The sequence below is a fragment of the Plecotus auritus genome (assembly GCF_963455305.1).
Source record: "Plecotus auritus genome assembly, chromosome: 7".
Classification (NCBI taxonomy): domain Eukaryota; kingdom Metazoa; phylum Chordata; class Mammalia; order Chiroptera; family Vespertilionidae; genus Plecotus; species Plecotus auritus.
In genome coordinates, this window is record NC_137774.1 from 53,407,789 (window position 1) to 53,425,552 (window position 17,764).

At 51.3% G+C, this 17,764-nt stretch overlaps 1 protein-coding gene across 11 annotated transcripts in view; it reads right to left on the reverse strand.

Annotated features, from left to right (window-relative positions):
- SPECC1 (sperm antigen with calponin homology and coiled-coil domains 1) overlaps positions 1-17,764 on the reverse strand; it is a 291,359-nt gene that overhangs the window by 233,356 nt on the left and 40,239 nt on the right. For 4 of the 11 annotated variants that reach the window (XM_080681006.1, XM_080681001.1, XM_080681004.1 and 1 more), the window contains one exon: positions 8,576-8,678. The exons of 4 other annotated variants lie outside the window; for them this stretch is intronic. The gene's annotated coding sequence lies outside the window, so the exon portion shown is untranslated. Of the gene's footprint in view, positions 1-8,575; positions 8,679-10,543; positions 10,681-17,764 lie in introns of all 11 variants that reach the window. 3 more of the 11 variants (XM_080680992.1, XM_080681003.1, XM_080680995.1) reach the window with 1 other exon arrangement.

The window sequence follows — 17,764 nt, forward strand, 5'->3', positions numbered from 1 at the left end:
TTAGCTTTTTCTTGTCTGTGAAGCTCTTTATCTGACCTTCAACTCTGAATGATAGCTTTGCTGGGTAGAGTAATCTTGTTGTAGGTTCTTGCTGTTCATCACTTTGAATATTTCTTGCCACTCCCTTCTGGCTTGCATAATTTCTGCCGAGAAATCAGCTGACAGTCGTATGGGTGCTCCCCTGTAGGTAACTAACCATTTTTCTCTTGCTGCTTTCAAGATTCTCTCTTTGTCTTTTGCCCTTGGCATTTTAATTATGATGTGTCTTGGTGTGGTCCTCTTTGGATTCCTCTTGTATGGGGTTCTGTGCGCTTCCTGGACTTGTCAAACTATTTCTTTCACCAGGTAGGGAAAGTTTTCTGTCATTATTTCTTCTAATAGGTTTTCAATATTTTGCTCTCTGTCTTCTTCTGGCACCCCAAAAATTCTGATGTTGGTACGCTTAAAGTTGTCCCAGAGGCTCCTTACACTATCTTCATATTTTTGAATTCTTTTTTCTTTTTCTTTTTCTGGTTGGGTGTTTTTTGTTTCCTCATATTTCAGATCTTTGGTTTGATTCTTGGGGTACGTTGATCTACAGTTGAGTTTCTGTATATTTTTTATTTCAGACAGTGTATGCTTAGTTTCTGACTAGTCCTTTTCCATTTTATTGGCATTCTCATTAAGATCCTTAAAGGTCTCACTAAGTTCCTCAGTGGTTTTTAGAAGATTCTTGAGTAACCTTATAAATGTGGTTCTGAATTCTATGTCGTCCAGTAGTTTGCTTTCCTCCATTTCTTTCATTCGTGACATGTTTCTTTGTCTCCGCATTTTGGCTGCTTCCCTGTGTTGATGGAGTGGCTTTGTGTGGTAGGTGACCTATAGGGGCCAGTAGCTCAGCCTCCCCAATCACCTGAGGAGGACGCTCTTGGTACACCCCCTTGTGGGCTGAGTGCAAAGTCTTGGTGTAGTTAAGCCTTGATTGCTGTTGGTACACTGGGAGGAATTGACCTCCAGGCCAACTGGCTGTGAGGACCCGCTGTGTCTATAATGGAAGAACTGCTGCGCTGGAGACACGCTTATGGTACAGGACTTGTTTCAGTGGGGCTTTGGTGCTCACTGAGTCTGCCTCTTGAATGTGTCACTTATGGATGTGAGGAGTTGAAATCTGGTGTCTCACACTGACCACTAGGTACACTGGTTTCTGGATCTCCAATGGGGTGCAGGTCAGCTTCTGTCTGAGGCCACCCAGCAGGAGCTACAGCAAGAACTACAGTTTTCTCCTCTTTGCTTGGGTTTGGAGGTTTTGGAGCTGTCTGACCTGGGCTGCAAGTTTGCTAGGTTAAGCTGCGATAGGGCAGGCCATTCATATGCTAAAGCCGCTGCTTGGAGCTTGGGTGGGTTTGTAGATTGTGCAGGGCGGGGTCTCAGGGCGTCACTAGGGTAGGGCGTGGCAAACAGCCATGGCTGCCAGTTAGCCAGCTCTGCGTCTCCGACCGCATCCCCTCGTCTCGCGCCCCAGCACAGTAAACAATTATTCCTGCACACAGCCCTGCAAGCAAGCCTCCCTCACTTTCCGACCCGATGGCAGACAGTCCAGCTTTTCCCCGTAGGAGTTTGGGTCCCCCGCATCTCCTCAGAAACTGGAGTTCGTAGTAATCGGGAGCTTATCTCCCTTCGGGCTGAAAAAAGCAGCGGTCCCAGTCGCCCACTGCCAGCCCGTACGCGCACCTCCGTACCTCAGCTTTTCAGCACTTGTGCACCCCTCAATGCTGTTTGCTCTTTCCTTCTAGTTGTAGAACTTCCACTCAGCCAGCTTTCACGTGGTTGTGGGTGATAGACGTTTTGTCTTTTAGTTGTAGTTTTGAAATTGTTGTGCGAGGCAGCAGTTTTCGCAGCATTCTTTTTAAAATTAGATTTATTGGGGTGACATTGGTTGATAAAATTATGTAGGTCTCAGGTGTACAATTTTGTAATACACCATTTTTATACTGTATTGTGTGTTCACCACCCCAAGTCTCCTTTCATCATCATTTATCCCTACTTTACTCTCTTTTACCTCTCCCCACCCCCATTTCCCGCTGATAATCACCATAATGTTGTCTGCGACTGAGTTGTTTTTCTGCTTCACACACTGATACAGTTCAAACTCGGTACCAGTGCTCGGCCCAAGGCCACTCAGCAAATGTCCCAGGGTACCTCTAGTCTGCCTGCCACCCGCTTGGTGCTCGCACACCTTCCTGGGGTAAGGAGTTGTTAGAGTGAGGCCAGCAGAGTTTATCAGGGTCAAACAGACCAAGATCTGACCATGTGACGGGAGGGCGCTGCTTTGCTCGCTGTGCAGGGGAAGATGGCCCCCATCCTAGAGCCATACTACTCAGTCTCCCAGATTCTGCCAGGAGCCCCATCTCAGCAGGGCAGGGTTCCCAGGAGTTGGGAGGACAAGGGTAATGGATCTCCATTAGAGAGAGGTGCAGGTCAGGTTTAGGGGAAGCTGGGGGGGAGTGGCCCCCACTCCAGAGCCATACAACAGAGGTCAGACCTCAGCAGGGCAGAGCCACCAGGAGTTGGGACAGTGGGGTCTCCAGGAGCCCAGCTAGGTCTCTTGTGAAGGTGGGGGCAGGAAAATGGGTGGAATGGTTCCTGCCCCAAAGCCACACAACTCAGTCACTGACATCCCCTGAGTCTGCCCAGACCTCCACACCTGGGCCAGGCAGCTGAGTCCTCAGCAGGGCACAAGCTCCACTGGGGGGGGGGGGGGGGGCGAGGGGGTCCAGAGTGTGGGGCTATTGCTTCCCCCCATGCTGATGCTGTAAGGTGGGGAGTGCTTACCAAGAAGGATGGCATCTGCAGTATGGGGAAATGACTCAGCACAGGGATCCTGGTGGCTGCCCCTTCAGGTCTCTCCCCAGAGCCAAAACTGCAGTCTCTCCTCACAGAACTCTGGTCTGCTCTGCCCTTCCCCCTCCACCAGAGCCCAGGTGAATGGCTGCGTAGAATATTTTGTGTGTTGGCCCTTTAAGAAGGCACCTGCATCTCCAGCAGACTCCCATCTCTCCAGAATCCTCACTGAGTTTCACAGCCAGAAGTCTTGTGGGCACCTCTTCTCAGCTCTGGGGCTCTGGGCTGGGGAGCCCTGCTTGGGTTAACACCCACACACTTAGGGGGAACCCCAGCAACTGAGGTATCTCCAGAACCTCAGGCACTGCACCTGGGAGCCAGGCTTGCTACCAGCCTCGATGTGGCTGCTTCTGCAAATCCTTGTTATAAACTTCTCTTCTGCTGGTTTTCTGTTGGTTTTCTGGGTTGCTTGCTCTATATTTCAGTTGTTATTCCAGTTTGGTCCTGGGAGGAGGCGAATGTAACCCCCCTATTCTGCTGTCCTTGGACCCCTCCTCTCCCTAGTTAAGTGATCGGCTGTGGTCTGTGTCCAGGGCCACCTGGACCTCCTCTGCAGCCCCGCTGTCCGCACAGTGTGCATGTGGCTACAGGGGGCAATCATTTTTAAAGACGTTGAAGCTTGTTTTCTATAGTATTTCTGAGGAAATTACTCATGGCTTCAGTCATGATTAGTTCAGACCTTATTGGTCTCAGCTTAGTTCCAGGTATCATGACTTTTTAAAATTCTGTATTAAATACCTAACTTCTTGTGTATTTTCCCACATTTAGCACCAATTATTTTTCGTTCTTGGCCCACAATTTTTAATGCTGTTTTCCATAGCAACAGTGAAAAAAGTGCTAGGCTAAGTAACTTTATTAGGACTCCCAATATAAAATAAACTAACACATCCATCCTGAGTGGTTCTTGAAGAGAATTACTGAAGAAGCTTACCAGTTACCACAGAACCAACTATTGGCATGTCAGTCTGATTCAAGGAGATGACTTCATAAAATATCTGTTTAATCAGGCACCCTTTCATGTAGATTACAACTACTTAGAAATAAGTATGACAGGGCTTACTTTATGAAAGCATAAGGTGATTCTGTCTGTAATGCACCTACATTTCCCAAAATCTGCCCGGCTTACCCGGGAACTGAAATGCCTCTCATTTATTGCCCCAAAGAAAGATAAGAATATGAAGGTGGAAAGCAGCAGGAAGGGGATAGAAACTTTCCTTGCCGTCTATGCCCCAATTTTTCAGGATTCTAAGACCTTGGTTAAAAAAGAAAAGCCACTGGCTGGTGCTGCTTGAGGGCTAGAGTGTTGGCCTGCACACCAGAGGGTCGCAGGTTCGATTCCTGGTCAAGGGCATGTAGCAGGGTTTCAAGTTCATTCCTGCCCCTGGTTGGGGCACGTGCAGGAGGCAACCAATCAATGTGTCTCTCTTACATCCATGTTTCTCTCTCTTGCCCTCCCGCTCTGTTTCACTCTCTCTACAAAAAATCAATGGAAAAAATATCCTCACTCCTTGGGTGAGGATTTTTAAAAAAGAAAAGCCATCTCAGTTTACGCCTAAACTCCTCCCTTACTCTGGCACCAAGTCGGACAGCCTTCTGGACATGCACCTGAGAACTGTCCAAGCACTTAACCATTTTCCAAAGACTGATGAGTTGTGTACTCTGAGGCAAAATTCTCAGGGCTACTTCATTTGTATCATTACACTTTTTTATTCTCCTAGAACCTTCCAAAGCCAATCAAGTTATTCCCAACTGAATGTACCCAGAGCACTTACCCTCTGGACCCCGTCTTGTTTACCATGCTATCTTTTCTTACTCCTGTCACTCTTCTTTCCCATAATTTTCCCCAGACTGAGCCTTCTGTGCTGTGCCCATCCACCAGCCAGATTCTTCCCTTCAAATTCCACCTTCTTTCAGAAGTCAAACGACACAGTAAAGAATTAATTTCCCACTCACTTGAACCAGGAGGAGAGCCCCATAGGCAGTGGGGAAAGTGCCTGGATGGAGGCCCGCATGGGAGTGGATTAGCAGGATCAGTGCAGCTCTCCAGGGCCCACGAGAGCGTGCAGATGCTGAGAGCTCCAGGCAGGCTGAGTGCTAGTCTGCGCCCTGCTCCTCCTCTCTGGGCCTTAGGACATTACTAAACATCACCGCCCGCCGCCAGGCCAGACCAGCGTCCTCCTGGTATTCTCCAAAGGTGGAGGCCTCCCTCTCCTATGAGAACCCTATGAGGTCACTGTCACCCCACTTACAGAAAGGGAAACTTCATTAGGCTCAGGGAGTTTATGATAAAGCCAGGGCTGACACCAAGTTTCAACTGTCCTTAAACCCCAGGGATGGATACAGCCTCCCTGAATAGCCGGCTCCCGTGGGAAAGCACGAAGGCTCTGGACCCAGTGCTCCTGGTCCAAATCCAGCTCCATGCCTCTGTGTGACCTCGGCGTGTCTGCAGCTCATGGTCTCAACCTCCTCACCCAGCACAACTGTGAAGAAGCACAGGGTACCAAGGACCGAAGGCAGCTGCCTCCAACAGACACTGCTAGCTATGTCCAGTGGAGGGCGCTCCACTCCCTGAAGATACAACACCCGGTGATGGAGCGATTAAATCCATGTTCAGTGGCAGAAGCCAGGCAGATGCACCAGGCTGACGGAAAGTACTCTTCTCGTACACAGAGCAGCCTACTTTCGCTGGGAAATGTGAGCGAGGACGATAAACGCTGAGAACAGACACCTTACAGTCATTAGAGTGGGCCCAGCCTTAACATCAGGCTGCTGAAGGACACACAGGTGGGGATGCCAGCGAACTGTACGGTTCTAATGGGCGTGCATGAGTAACAGAAAGCACGTAGATGGGCTCTGACCAAGTCCACGACAATGGAAAAAAGGTTTCCATGATTAATTCCCTGGTTTCTGAAAATCCTCCTAACCACCTGAAGTGATCACCATGATGAAGGAATTAAGAGTGAAATCTAGGAAACCACTCCCACAGGGCGCGGACAGGGTCTTCCCGTGGGTGTTTTCTTTCAATTTTTCAAATATTTTCTTTCCTCCCCAGCATAGTGCAAGACTTACATGTAAACTGTAACTCCTAGACTGTACGCACAGAACAGGAAAAGAAGGAGGGGGCGGGAACCGCCGGCAATACAGGAGGTGCTGGGCACTGGAGGATCAGAGCCCGGCGAGCCTCCTGTGGCCGCGAACGCGTTCCTTGGCTGCTTCACCACTGCCTTCCGAGCCTGTGTTGGATGGTTGCTTTGGGGCCTCGGATGTATTACCATTTTAAGGCAAGAAACCAGAAAGGCAATTGGGAAACCCTCTGGAGCATCACAGAATAATGCGTCCCAGGGAGTGGGAGAGGCACTGAGGTCTCGACTGCATGTATAATACGCTCCAGGAAGTGGAGAGCTGGAGAGCTAAGGCATTCAAAGCAGAGAAGGAACATGGGAATGTTCACAGAGCTCAACCACCAGGGGACTGGGCCAGAAGCAGGGGAAAGGAGCAGCATGCGGAAAGCATCTGGCTCACGCCTTTTGGCCCAGTTTGCTGGGGCCTCTAGGGCAGTGGTTCTAACCTGGTGGGCAGGTGCACGACTCTGCCCGGGGGCATTTGGCGATGTGTGGAGGTGTCTTGGTTGTCACAACTCCAAGGTTGCTACTGGGGGGAGCCAGAGGGGCTGCCAGACATCCTGCGACCCAAAGGGCTGCCCACGAGGAAGGAGCAACTGGCCCAGATGCCAGCAGCCAAGGGGGAGGAGCTCAGATCTAGCCGGAGTCTGGGCCTCCAGGCTCTTAGATGCACTGGTTCTGGTCCCTTTCACCCAACAGTGAAAATCTGCTCGAGAGCAGCCCAGGGAACCCAGCCTTCAGCTGGGGCCACAGCAAACATTCCAAAGCTTATGGTTTCCTGTGTTCTCGAGATGCAGACCATCCCATTAGCCTGGACTCCTTCTTGGTAAATAAGCAAAGGGCAGGTTTCCACACAGCATCAGAGGAAAAATGGCAAACTCCAATTCATTTATCCCATCAGCAGGAGTCGTTCAAAGAAAATAAGAACCAAGAAGTAATAAAACAAAACCCAAATGAAAAAGAACATTTGTCATCACTAACCACACCATCTCAAACCTGTAAGCAAAGTTTAAAACTGGAATAACTTGCAGAAACTAGGACACTGCACAAAGTGGAGATTCATGACAATGAGGGTGCAACCTGCAGCAGGAAACAGGGGGCGGGTCACTAAGCATGAGGTGCAGGCTGTGGGAGAGGCTCTGACCTGGGGGCTATCCTGGGACCAAACGCTGAGAAGCACTGCCCCGGCAATGCTGCCTCCAAGGCTCGGCGCAAGCAGGCCTCCCACCAGCAGGCCTCCCCGAATGGAGGGACGGCCACTCAGCAGCATTAGGCCTTCCCCACTGTGGCTTCACATCAGGGGGCTGAAAGTGAATGAGCCAAGGTGGCAGAAACGAAGATGGAAAGAAAACACTTGAAGAACTTTTTCTACAGAAACAGTTTTACGGTAAAAGATCTTCTGAAGAGTAACTAAGAAGGAAGCTTTAGTGGAGAGCCAAGACCACGCAGTGGGGAAGGACAGTCTTTGCAACAAATGGTGCGAAGCAAACTGGATATTCACATGCAAAAGAACAGAGTTGGGCTTTACCTTACACCATAGACAAAAATTAGCTCACAATGGATCAAAGACCTAGATGTAGGAGCTAAAACTGTAAAAGTCTTAGAAGAAAACACGGGGGAAAGCTGCATGACATTGGATATGGCAATGAATTCTTAGATATGACACCAAAAACACAGGAAATGAAAAAAAATTGGACTACACCAAAATTAAAGGCTTTAGTGCATCAAAGGATGTAATCATCAGTATGAAAAAGTTCTTTAAAATAGCAAAAGTCAAATTCCCATATCACCCAGTAATCACACTGCTGGGTGCATTCCCAGGTCATCGAAAGCGGGTCTCAAAGGGGCACCTCCCATCCAGGCTCATTATTCACGACAGTCATGGAGTGGAGGTCACCACGGGTACATCGGTGGGTGACGAATAAACAAAATGTGCTGTGTCATCAGTGGCATATTACTCAGCCTCAAAAAGGAAGGACATCTGACACATTGCCACATGGCTGGACCTCAAGAACACTACGCCGAGTGAAAATTACCCCGTCCCAGAAGGACAAGTACTGTAGGACCACTTATGTGAGGTGCCTAACGTGGTCAAGGTCATGGAGACAGAAACAGGATGCTGGCTGCCAGGGACTGCGGGAGCACATTTGGGAGTTATTGTTCAATGGGCACAGAATTTCAGTTTTGTAAGATGAAAAGAGTTCTGTGGAGATGGATGGTGGTGACAGTTGCACAATGTGAATGAACTTAATGGCACTGAAGCGTACACTTAAAATGTTTAAGATGGCAAATTTTATACTATGTGTATTTTGCCATAATTTTAAAAAAATGTGATGAGGAAAACAAAACAAACACTATAGTGCAGGAGGAAACTGGAGACTTTCTATCTATTTGGGCAGCGGCATCTCCAGCCACATGTTCTGTCCCAGTTCTGGGCCCCGCGCATGCTCGGCCTCTGTCTGGGGCATCAGCCGTGAGACAAAGCTTGGAAAGGAAGCATTTACAAGGGTGTGCGTGGGGCTGGGGGACCAGATATGGAAGGCGCAGAGCCCCAGGGTTGGGACCACTCTTACCTCTAGGCCTTCAGGGGAGGAAGCAGGTGAAACCAGAGAGAGCTGGACCCAGATAGAAGCTGTGGCTTCTGTTGAGAGATGCTCACAGGGCAGCCCCTGAGGCCTGGGAGAAAGAGGAGCAGAGGAAGCTTAGCAGCTGCCCTGCCTGTCAATGGCCTGGCTCACACTTCACACCCTCCCAGGGGAGCGCAAGAGTTAGGGGACGTCTGCACTACTCTCAACAATAACATTTTTTTTAAAGAGAAAGGATATTAGCATTAAAGTACAAGGATACAAATAAAAATAAAGAGCCAAAATGGAAAAAAAAAGAGAGTATCCCCATCTAGAGACTTGCCCCAGGCTAGGAGGAGGGCACCTAGACTTGTCTGTAGACATGCCGACTGGGAAGCTGGCCTGTGAGCCTTCCTAGGGGCAGCCCCCGCGCATTTGACCGTGTGCCCAGCACAGACCCTAAAGGACCACCTTAGCCCTGACTTCCCATTGCACTCTCAGCACAGCCTCCCTGCTCTCGCAGCTCAAACCTCAGAGGCATCGTGGGCCACCCCTGAGGCTCCTGCCTCTCAGCTCAGTACTGCCAGCCAGGGAGCTCAGACTCAGCAGGTGTCCTGCGGAGCCCAGTCTCCTTCTCCAGAAAAGACCGGGCGCTGCTGTCGCCTTGCCTGGGGAAGTGCCTCCTGTAGCTCACGCCTTCCCCAGTTCCTGACAGACTTCCAAGTTCAGCTGGGATTGGTCACTCCCTACTCAAAACCCCTCATTTTAACTTATTTTAAGCTACAGGCCAGGCACGATGTTCAGCGATTTCCATGATTTTCTCTGTGTCCTAGTCTGCCCTGTGAAGGTGAAGCATCATCACCACGCCCTGCTTCAGGCAGCACCCACGCCCGGGCCCACCACTCCTCCTTGTTCTAGAGGCAGGACTGCCCAGCTGACCTTGGCCTGGCCACACCACACTGACCACCACCTGCCCAACTCACAGGGTAGCCAGTCCGGTTCTCCTCCACTCAGCCTCATCTGGGGGCCCCCAGACCTTCCCCTGGGACCTTCCCCAATCAGTGTTCTGTCCCCTCCTTTGAGGCTCAGGCCAGTCAAGACTTTCTCACAGGGCTTTCTGATACTCTCATCTCTAAACCTCCAGAACATTCAGTAGCTCTCTGTGACACGTCTCTGTCCATGTCCCGCCTGCTCCTGGCAGAGCCACTCCAGCCTCCCCGCCTCTGCCTCCCCGCCAGCTTACCCTGAAGTCGGCCTCTACCCCTGCCTGCCTTGCCCACTGGAGTTAATGCCCACACAGCAGCCAGGGGCATTTTTTAATAATACAGCCATAAAAATGGCGAATACGCTAAATTTCACGTTGGATTTTTTTTTTACCACAATTTAAAAATTTTTAATGATTACTAATATTTTAAAACACAAATCAGATCATGTCAGTCCCAGCATGGGCGCTACAAATGGGCACGTCCTGAGTGAGTGCTGACTCGTGGGCGAGGGCAGATGCAGCGATAAAGCAAGGACAGCCCTTTCCCATGAGGCTGCAAATGCCACTCAGCATTGCAAACAGTCCCCAACTGCTTCCGGCGGACCCGTTGATGTAGTACAGAGCCTTCCGGCTTTAATACCTTCGACAATATTCAGGTTGATATAGGAACAGCAGCATTATAAGAATTAATCTCATTTACTTATAAAATGCTCGAGAATTTCCTAAAATTCTTCAACACCAAATACCTAAAATCATCTGTTTTGTCCCATTTCCGGAACTTATTCCTGAAGGATGGCTTTTAAAATAGTTGATATAAATCCTAGTTTTACAGAAGTAGTAAATAATACTTTATATTTCTATAGTTTAAGATTTCAGACATCTTAATTGAAACATACTAATAATTAAATTTATGTTAGATGCTTTGAGAAGTGGTAGCCCATAGTAACCATAGGTTTAAGGGCCCAGTAACTTAAAATACCTAATCTCAATACCTCATCTTTCATCCAACCTTTCTGCTTCTTTGTTCCTGCCTGGAGCTCTACGTCGGTGGGACAGGGCAAAGCCCTGTGGTGTCAGCGGCTCAGCGTCCAGTGCAGCAGGCCAGTTCTAACTCACTCTGACCCGTTTCCTTTAAGAACAATGCAAGAACGTCAGGCATGCCGCCCACCTGCCTAGCAAAACCCATGCCCACCCCAACACTTCCGTGCTCTGGCACTACTGAAGCCCAGGAGGGAGGGGACAGACCGCTCCCAGCACTGCTGAGCATGGGTGCAAAAAAGGGACACCTGTGACAAACGCTCCCGTCCCCAGGGGCAGATGCAGGTCCCCTCACCCCACCCACAGTCCCCAATAATTTAGCCACATTGGCTTCTGGCCAAAGGAAAATACAAGCAAGACAGAGGCAGCACAAGCTGCGCTATGATACTTGTGCCATGATGCCTGCACCACGGTACTGCCAGTGGGGTCATCTCACAAGGCCCCTTGTGGAGCAAGTGGCTCAGCAACTCCAGAATCGTGGGAAACAAATCCCACCCACATCCCCACTCCAGTTCAGAGGCCAGAGCGCTAGTGGAACCCTCCACACCCTCACAGCCCGCCCCCCCCCCCAGCCCCAGCATCGAGCTCTCCAGCCCGTGCTATGGGTGGATCATGGGATGGGGCCTCCTCAGATGGCTCGTTTCCCCTCCAGTAAAGTAATCACGATGCTTCATTTCTCTCCCTTGGAAGACATGTGCCCATCCTACCTGTTTCCCACCACTCATCTGCATCTCACGTCAGAGACAGGGCCCTCAGGGTGCTGGGCGAGGTGGGGAGAGGGGCACCTGATGATGCCCAGGCTGCCTGGCTGGTTTCTGACAGTGTGTGTGGGGAGGGATGGCGGGGGGGAACAGCCCGTTTATTAGTAGTAATTAGAGTAAATGCCGAGCTTGACGAAATACAGAACTTCTTTATGGGAAAATCAAGACTGGGCTGCGACTCTTTCCTTGCTCTTGCCCAAGGTGGTGGCCTCCTCCCTGGTGCGCGACCTTCAGAGGCCAGGGCTTCGGACAGACTCACAGGGCACCCAGGTCATCTGAAAGGGCGACTGGTCATGCGAGCTTGCAGCTCGGAGCAGCAGGCCTCAGCTGGAGCCCAGCACACTGAGGGCTGCAGCCCAGGTGCTTGGGGAACAGCTGGGAGGCCCTGCAGTCTGTGTGTCTGTCTGTGGAAGTGAAGCCTCCTGGGAGAGCTCTCATTGCAGGGACAAGGGAAGCAGCTGAAAGAGTTCTTTCCTCACGAAATTCCAAGGTCTCCCACTGCACCCAGTATGTCCTTGGGGCTGTTGGAGACCTGGCTCTCAGGCCTGTCCCACTCAGAGACCCTGGCGGGGCCCAGGGCGGTGGGGAAGCAGCAGTGTGCGGGACAAGGCTCCCTCTGCGCCCGGATCAGTGCAGAGGCGGCTGCAGGTGTGGGCAGTGAGGACTGGAAAGTGCCTAGGGGGCAGGGGGGCCAGCAGACAGAGGACACATAGCCGTGGAGCCTGCTAGCAGTCTGTGTTGGCTCCTGGGATCACCAGAAAGTGAGGGAAGACAGAACTTTCCTGAAGCTTCTACAGGCAAAGAGGCTACAGAGACCTAAACTCACACCTGTGTCATCCCCTGGTGCCCTAGGGCCGTGGTGCACACGCTCTGAGTTAGGGCAGGGCCCGCCCATGCACAGTGGGCGGCCAGAGTCAGCCAGTGCTCTGGGCTTCCTTACTGACCCCGATGAAGTTAAATCACCGAATACAGCTGACTCCTTTATTTTTGCATTCCTGAAATATTCTTTTCTAACCCGCAGGCTTTAGCTATCTAGTGCCAACTAGCTAATGCAAGCAGTTGCTGTGCTTCGCAGGGCCAATTCAGGCAGTGCCTGGAACGTGCGCTCTCTTTCCTAGCATAACCCCCTCTAGTGTTGTGCTTTAAATATGTACAACGGCAGACACATATACACACACACACACCACAAATCTGGGGAGTCATGCTCAGGCTGCTTCTGGGATGACCTTGCCATTGCACATTGGTTGCCTGGTCCTGGGAGCAAACCCACAAGGACCAGCAGCACAGCGCCAGCTCTGGCCTGCCCTGCCCTCCACAGCGGGGAGTGGGAGAGCAGAAGGGATAGCACCGGGGCTGCCTTGGGATGGCTCCTCCTGGTGCAGACTCACCTGACGGCCTTCCAGTGCAGTCCCCGTCCTCAGAGAACAGCATGAGCCGTGTCGCAGAGCCACCTGCCTTCTCTGTCTCAGGGTAAAGCGCAGCGCATGCTCCGCCTGCCCCTGCCGGCATCTTGCACGCCAACCCACAGCACAGCAAATGCCTGGCAGCTGCTCTATCTCCAGGTCTCCCCAGGGCCACTCCATGCCCACTCGATTCTTACTTTCACCCTAACTCTATTTCCCCATAAATCTCAGTTCCAGGCCCCCTTGTCCAGGAGCAGTCTGGCTTTTCCACCGTGACAGGTCTCCACAGCACCCCCAACACCCACCTAACATTCTTCTGACTTCTCTCCACCCAGCTCCCCAGCACAGATGAGTCTGAGCAACGCATATGTCTCATTCCTCGGCGGTCCCACAGCACTGGGCCCAGTGTCCAGTCCATAATAAATGTCACTTAAAGATGGGCTGTAACCTAAACGTGAAATCTAAATAAAACTAGGCAATGCTAAAAGAAGACAGGAGACAAATCTTTGCAACCTTAAGATTCTTAGATACAACACTGAAAGCATGATCCACAACATACATTTAAAAAAAAAATGATAAATTGGACTTCATCAAAATGGAAAACTAGTGCTTTTCAAAAGACATTGTCAAGAAAATAAAAAGACAAGCCACAGACTAGACGGGAAGCAGATGCGGAACACAAGACTGATGGAGGACTGACTCCTGAATTTATAAAGAACTCACACTACCCTTGGGATGGCCTGAGTGGCAGGAGTGTCTTTGGTCATTCATAAGGAGCCCCTCTGGAGCATACCTGAGTTCATGCTAATGAGGTGACTTAGGGTAGGGCCCCCAGATAGCCTCTGGATGGGAATGGTCCCCAGAGAGACCAAGTGATTAGAGGGTTGGAACTGTCAGCCCCACAGGCTGGCCTCTGGGAGGGGAAGGAGAAGGGTTAAGCTCCATAAAAAGTCCTGAACAACAAGATTCTATGAAGCTGGGCACAGCCCAGTCCCATGTGGGCAGAGCTCCTGCATGCAGGACCATTCCGGACCTTGCTCTAGTGCCTCTCCATCGGCCTCCTTTATGGAGCCCTTTATAATAAACTGGTACCTGTAGGTAAACGCTTCTCTGAGTAGCAGATTAATCGGACCCCAGGAGGCGGTGGTGGGATAAAATCTATAGCCGGCTGGTCTTACCTTTGGTGTCCGAAGTGAGGACACTTTTGAGAGACTAAGACCTTAACCTGGGGATCTGACACTCTCTCCAGGTAGAGGTGCCAGAACTAATTTCTCAGGGGTGCTGGGAGATGCACACCCGAGGGGTCGACTACGAGGGAACCCGAGGGGTGGCAGAGACGTCATAAACCCTGACCTTGGAGGTGGCTGCACTTTCTCCCACTCAGCCCACCTTCCCCCCATCTCCTCTTCCCCTTTGCACTCTCTGTGTGCCGGTCAAGCTGGGCATCCATGGCCCCAGCAGCAAAAGGACTTTCCCCCTCCTGCCTGTCTCTTGCCTTCCCAGGTCCCCTCGGCCTGCTCTGCCTTTCCCACACTCACTTCCCATGCGCACCCTTCAGGTCCCAGATCAGATCTTACCTCTTCCCTGACTACTACCTCACCACAAAAAGCTGGCAACTGGTGTGTCTCTAAATTCTGAGTATCTTATCCATGTCTCTGACATTTATTGCCTTTTCTTGTATGACTGTGTGCGCCAATATCATGTCCCTCCAATTAACTGTAAGCAACAAATCGGATTCGCTTTGCATTTATGCACAGCGTCTACATCGGTGCCTGACATGTGGCAAGTGCTCGGGAATTTTCTGTTTGTGAAGGAATGAAAAAGTACGTGGCCAGGGTGATTGGTGGCAGATAAAGGTGTGTGGTAGGCCTCAGAAAGAATGATATCAGCCAGGAGTTTGGACTAGATGGCCTCTTAGAGATAAGCAAACAGGACAAGCAAACCGCTGCTGTTCTGTGTCATCACTTAGAGAAGTGGTTCCCCAAGCTGGCTGAGCAAAATTACCTGCAAGGCTGGTTAAAAATACACAGCCTGGGCTCTCTCCCCAGAATCCTGATCAGTCCATGAAGGGTGATTCCTGCTTCCAAATCTCTAAACAGCCAATCTTGGGACTTACTTTCCTAAATGATCAAGAGGCAGAAGATTCATCCGCAGGTGGCTGATACTTGCACGCACACACACAAGTGTAAATAGATCATCAAATTGTAATATATCCACACCTGGCAAACTATATGGCTCCAGTGATATGAAATTCTAGGAGAGGCAAAAATAACACAGAATGACAGAAGGTGATCAGTGCTTGCCTGGGGCCAGGGGTGGTGGCAGATGGGAAGGGACTTCCTATGAAGGGAACTTTGAGGTGATGAAAATGTTCAATACCTTGATTGCAGTGGTGGTTGCATGGGTGTATACATTTAGCAAAAGCCATTGGATCACATGGGTCATTTCCTGAGACTCAGACTCCGGGGAGCTGATGAGGATCCTGCCCTGTCCTTCACCCTCTGCGTCTAGCCAGTCACCAAGTCCTGTCACTCTGATTCCAAAACCGTTCCCGGATCTTCCTCTGCTCTTCATTCCCAGGGCTTCACATTATAGTGAGATCAGAATCGCCACTGGTTTCCCTACTTGGTCAGGCCCACAGCCGCTGGCCGCCACTCTGCTAGTGAGCTTCTAAAATGCATGCCCGGGCCTGCTCAACAACCTGCAAACCAAACCCCACGCACCAGGATCCTCATGGCTTCGCACCACCAGCAGCCCCGCCCCCGTGCCTCTCCCTAACAGCACCATGGCCCTGCACTCCAGGCCTCCACACTCTGGCGGCCCTGGTCTTCCCTCCCTCATGGCGCTGACTCGCTGACTGCTGGGCTGACTCGCTGACTGCTGGCCGCCATCCTGACCCAGGAGCTTTCTGCTCACTCCGATCCGGTTCTGGATTGGTGGCCCGTGATGCTGTGTTGCAGTTGCTATAACTGGTCTGTCTGTCTCTCACCTGAGCATCTGGGTTGGGCATCATATTTTTCCATTGCATGTTGGGCATCGAGTGGATCTCTGACACACAGAAGGTGCTCAATAACTGTCTCTGGGTATCTCATGAATGAGTTAATATCAAAGAACAGAGTTAGTCCACTGAAGGGCTCTGATGCATGTGAGCAGGGCGATGCTGGAGGATAACGGGGTATTGGAGCTGGCGTCTCATTAGGGGCTGAACTGTGCCCTCCCAGTGCATATGTTGAAGCCCGAACCCCAGCTCCTCAGAATGTGGCTGTATTTGAAGACAGGGCCTTTAAGGAGGTAAGATAAAATAGGTCATCAGTGTGGGCCTAATCCAATGACTGGTATAATGAGAAGAGGAGACTGGGTCACAGACACAGAGAAGAGACCACGTGGGGACACAGGGAGAAGACATGCCAAGGAGAGGGGCCCCAGAAGGAACCAGCCCTGCCAACACCGGAGTGTTGGACTTTCAGCCTCCAGACTGAGAAAATGAGTTTCCATTGTCTAAGCCACTCGGTCTGTGGTTCTCTGTTATAGCAGCCCCAGCAAACCCATACAGCTCAGAAGAAGGAGGAGTGACAGGCGGGCACGGGCAGAAGGGCATCCCAGAGGGCAGCGGGCTGAAGGCAGCTGACTCCAGGGGGTGTGTGGAGTGGTCAGTGTGGCAGCCGTGGGAGAGCGCCAAGGCAAGCAGGACAAGCAGCACTGGAATAAGGCTGGCAGCAGGCTGTGGGCCCAAAAGCCAGGCAGCAGTTTATTCTTTACTCTGCAGGTCAGAGTGCCTCATCCTCGTGTGACTGGGAGCAGCTCAGTATTTTCTGTGACCGAGGAAGCAGAGGCCGCGGGACTAGGCGTCCTTGGGCAGGTCCCATGGGGAAGGGCTGACGGTCATGGGCATGGCACAGCTACACTGGTGCACACAGCCATGGGAGCAGCGCACATTTGTTAATCTTAAAGTTCTGTGTGTGTTTTAATGTGAGAAACTCAGGACCATGCACTGTGGCTTTTCTGTGAAAAGTGAGAGCACTGACCAGAGCAACAAATAATGGATCCTGGCCACCAGAAGGGCCATGTGTCTGGCTCTATGTTCAGGTGACACTGCTAATCCACCAGGACCTGCTTCCACCTCTGGCTCACCCCGACCACAGTGCTCCTTTCAAAACAGCTCCGATCCTGTCACTCCCTTGCTCAAATCTTCCAGCGGCCCATATCCAATAAATACAGGCCCCTGTCGTGGTTCACATGTACAACCTGCCCGCACATCCCACAGCTCCAGCCTCTCCTGCCCCCTTCACTCCCTGCCCCTCGCTGCACTGGGAATAGGACAGTCAGCCTCAAAGGAATGGCAAGGATTCACTCGTTCATACAAGGAAACGGCTGAGGACACTTCACGCGTGTGTTCACCGTGGAGCCGCTGCTGTGTATATTCACTCATACAGGAATGAGTAAACAAGACCCCTGTTCACCTGGGGTTGATCCAGAACACAGTCCTGAAAAGACGAGATTTCAAGGGGAAAGACTCCAGAGGAGGGTCATGTGGTGCCATTAGAGCTGCCCTAAGGGAAGTATGATCAAGTCGTGGAGGAAAGCCTGAGCAGGTTCTGTGAAGAAGAGACAGTCCCAGGATTGCAGTCACCAGCCAGGTGGAAAGGAAGAGAACACTGACCAGTGGAGAGAACAGCAAGGCAAGGGGAAGAGATACTGTGGCAGGAGGCGGGAATGCTGGTGTGAGGGATGCAAAGGCCCTGTGGCTGCAGGGATGAAGGCACGGGAGCCTCCTGACACCAGGCAGAGCAGAGCACAGGAAGGCCCTTGCAGACCAACCCTCCCTGCCCTGAGCCTGTCAGGAGATGCCCACATTGCCAGAGCTCATGCCAATTCACAAAAACTGCTGGAGCACTTCTCAGTGCTAGAGCCCCTCCCCTGCAGCACAGGTGACCCCAGGACTCTGGAAACCCTTCCTCTCTGATGCTCAGATTCATCAATGAGATCAGTCAGGTCCTGGTCAACAGTGGGA